Consider the following 4360-nt stretch of genomic DNA (forward strand, 5'->3'; position numbering starts at 1 on the left):
AATGAACTTCAGCCTCTAGCCTCCTCACTCTCTCCATTCACTCAGATAATTCCCAGTTATAATTTTGCTCACCGGCAACTTACCATCCACCCAAACCCCCGTTTCCTACCTCTAGGCCTTCATCTCCTTCAAAAAATCCTTCACTGACCACCCTAGTCTAAATTAGCAGCCCAATCACATCACACTAATTGTCAGTTTTTTTGCCTGTCTCTTTCATTAGTTCTGCAAGTTCACTAACAGTAATAATTTAGTTTCTTTTCTTGCTTTTCCACACATTAACACATTTCCTGGCACATAAATGAACGGATGAATATAGGATGGATGGACAGACACATAGCCTTTTATATGGGGATCATTAATGAAATTATTCATCAAAATTTCGAAATGAACATGATGAAAACCTACCACTCTAGTGACGTACAGAGAAGAGATAAAAATTGTAGGAAAATATAAATTGCAGTAATTGAAATAAGGGATTTCACTAGACTATATTATGACTTAGCCTGAACTCTGTGAAACATTTTAATTAAAAATTCCTATCAATGATAATTGAAATTGATTTAAATATTTTAATGATATCTAGGAGTGAATCAGTTTGTTCTCTAGATCTCAAACAATACAGACACTAAGACTTTATTGGGGACTTTTCTTGCAAATGTTTAAATAACCTTTTATTTCTTAATTATAACAATAAATTAGTAACATGAATAATGGAGGAAAAATTAGAAAAAAATAACTTCCAACTTGGCAAAATATCCCATGTATAACCTAAGTTGTAAATGTGAGCTTAATAATAAAATGTAATCTACCTATACAGGATTTTGATTATTAGCTAGCTAAACATTTCTGTTTATCTTTCTGTTTATCTGTTGTTATCTAAAGACTATATCCTGAAGATCATTAAAATGGAAGGAAGAGTCCAAGTGCTAGTGTCAAATTTTGCTTAGGTGGCAGTCCCTTCTGATAAATCTATGCCTTCCAGATACCCATGCTTTTATACCAGTACTCATCTTACATTATTCAAGCAGTGCTAAAAAAAAAGGGGGGGGGGAGAGAAAAGGAAAGAAAGAGGAAAGTAAAAGAATGAAGGAATAAAAATTGTAAATGTCCCAGCCCAGTTACCCCTTTCAGAAACCTGAAAAAAATTTTAGTTTTTCAACATTTACTCTTTGAAGAAAACTAAAATGCTTTAGCCCTGTTTTCAGAATGGAACATGTGATTGTTTTGTTTGTTTGTTTTGAATTTTATTTTATTTATTTTTTTATACAGCAGATTCTTATTAGTTATCTATTTTATACATATTAGTGTATGTATGTCAATCCCAATCTCCCAATTCATCACACCACCACACCCCCTCACCACTTTCCCCCCTTGGTGTCCATATGTTTGTTCTCTACAAGGAACATGTGATGTTAATTGTACATATTATTTAAGCACCTACTATATAGAGGAACTGAACCTGTAGTAGTACAATCCACACAATCTGTTATGACTTCCACAATTCATTAAATTTTATGGATACTTTCTGTGTAACAGATTTCACTGTCTCCCTCTCTCAGAACTCCAGGAAGTATCTTAAATGTAGAACTTGACACAGAGTTAGGAAAAGACACCTGTACCTGAATGGGACCTATTGATGTGGTCCATACAGATCAGCCTTCCAGCACAGAGAGCAGAGTAGAGAAGTATAGAAAGTAGATCTGGGGGGCGAGGGGTGGAGGCAAACAGAAAATATCCGGCACATCATTCAAGTAAGAAAACAGATTATAAAATTCATAAAACAAGTATCAGGTGTGAAGATGGCAATAGACACTGATTACCCATGGGAGACCGGAGCATGCCAAACACCCATCCTACTGAAAAATACTGACACCGTCTGTGAACACATGAGGCCTTGGCACACTCACTTTCATATTCTACCACCCAGCCCATCCTAGACCTTCATGTACAGTGAATCTTGAGACAAATTTCCCTCTAAATCTAACCTCTCATTACTGACTACTCTACATTTAAGAGCATATCAGGGATTTCCCTGGTGGCACAGTGGTTAAGAATCCGTCTGCCAATGCAGGGGACATGGGTTCAATCCCTGGTCCAGGAATATCCCACATGCTGTGGAGAAACTAAGTCCGTGTGCCACAACTACTGAGCCCACATGCTGCAACTACTGAAGCCCACGCACCTAGAGCCTGTGCTCTGCAACAAGAGAAGCTGCCACAATGAGAAGCCCGTGTACCACAATGAAGAGTAGCCCCTGCTTGCTGCAACTAGAGAAAGCCTGCGTGCAGCAACAAAGATCCAACACAGCCCCCCCCCAAAAAAAGAGCATATCAATCTATTATTTCGTTAACATCCTGCCTTCCATGGACAGATCTTGGGAGTAGCTATTGCAAATGGAGTCTCTCCTCCTAAATCATTCCCGAACAGAAGCAAAAGAAGCAAAAGTGCCATAGGAACCCACTCTCTTCTCTCTAAGGAAGAAAACTTATAAGCCTTTTGCTGATAGTACTATTTTATTTCTTTGTAGTACTCCCTCATTTTTTTTCTTTCTTATCAATTACTTCCTATATCATTGGGTCCTTCACAATAATCTCACAATAGCAATTCAACTATTATAGTGTTATTTGTTATCCAATACCGCTAATCCTCAAAACAGCATTCCAAGGTAAGTGTTATTATTCTCCATTTTGCTAATGAGGAAATCGAGATTTAGAGAAGTAAATTAAGCCTCCCAAGAGTAGACTCTTTTGTGGGTCAAGACATGTAGGCCCCTCTCATTTGTTGAGACTCCTAGTATATTTTTTTTATCTAAATAGTTAGAAAATTGTGTGACAGAGAATGCTTAAATGCCTATTATTAAGTGAAAGAAGCCAATCTAAAAAGGCTACATATTGTATAATTCCAACTATATGACATTCTGGAAAAGGCAAAACTATAGAAGCAGTTAAAAAAAAAAAAAGTCAGCGGTTGCCAGGGGTTTAGGGGGAGGAAAAGATGAATAGGTATATTCTTAGGAGATTTTTAGGGCCATAAAACTCTTTATGATACTACAGTAGTGGATAAATGCCTTTATACATTTGTCTACACCTACAGAAAATACACCACCAAGAGTGAACCCTAATATAAACTATGGACTTTGGATAATGATATGTCAAAGTAATTTCATCAATAGTTACAAATATACCACTCTGGTGTGGGATGTGGATAGTAGGGGAGGCTGGGGGCGGGGGTGGAAATCAGATCAACCAACACTTTAGAGCAAATCCCAGTCCATGGATCAACTCTATAATCAACTCAAGAGATAAGATGTACACCTTGCATTACTGACTGAGTCTAACTAGGGTGACCAACTCTTGTTTGCCCAGGACTAAGAGGTTTCCTGGGAAATAGGACTTGCAGTGTTAAAACTGGGACAGGACAAGGCAAACCAGAATAGTTGGTCAGTCTAATCTGACTGAAACAAATCAGAGTCAATAATATGGCAGATATGCTCGTTTTCTCCATTTTCAGGTCTGCTACTGGTTATTACATAATATCTTAGAGTCTTCCCAATGAAAGAAACTTAGATGTCACTCAATACAATCTCCCAGAAAATGCAGAAAAATAAAACAGGTAAATTGTGAAGCAGCAAAACTAACCTCTGTTTGTATGTCTTCAGTGATGGGGAGTTTAGAGCCTTTCCCATTATGTTTTTGTAATTTAATTATAATCTATCTCCATATAACCTAAACTAATCAGTCCCAGTTACCTAGGGCTATACTGAATAAGTGTAATCTCTAGTTCATATGCATAGGCAAGACAGGGTCCTTCAGATATATCAAAACAATGGTTCTTCCCCATCAGTATTCCCTTATCCAGTAAGGATATCTAGATACTTTTTTTCTATTCTGGGCATCATCTTCTGGACTTATGCCCATTTATCAATGACACTCCAAAACTGAATACAATACTCTAGATATTGACCCACATAGAATCCAAGGATACTAATACCTTGCATTTTCTGGATATGTTATTTATGTTAATGAAACTAAAGATCACATTAGATTTCTTGGAAACCCTGTCTTACTGTAAGTTCATATTGAATGTCCAGTCCATTAAAACCTAGGATTATTTTCCCACATAAATTGTCAGTAATTTTAAGGCTCCTGCCTTATATACTTGTAAAGCTGGGTTTTTTAATCTAATTGCTAGCCTTAAATTTCATCTGGTTGTTCTTAGCATCTTCTTCCAACTTACTGGAAATTTTTGAGTCTTTATCAGCTAATATATTATTTACACATTCTATGTGTGTTTAATAATACTATGCATATATGAAAAGTAATTTTTTTTTTAGCTTCTTTTAAGTGATTCATGAGGGTAT

Source organism: Balaenoptera acutorostrata, chromosome 8 (assembly GCF_949987535.1).
Source record: "Balaenoptera acutorostrata chromosome 8, mBalAcu1.1, whole genome shotgun sequence".
NCBI classification, from domain to species: Eukaryota; Metazoa; Chordata; class Mammalia; order Artiodactyla; family Balaenopteridae; genus Balaenoptera; species Balaenoptera acutorostrata.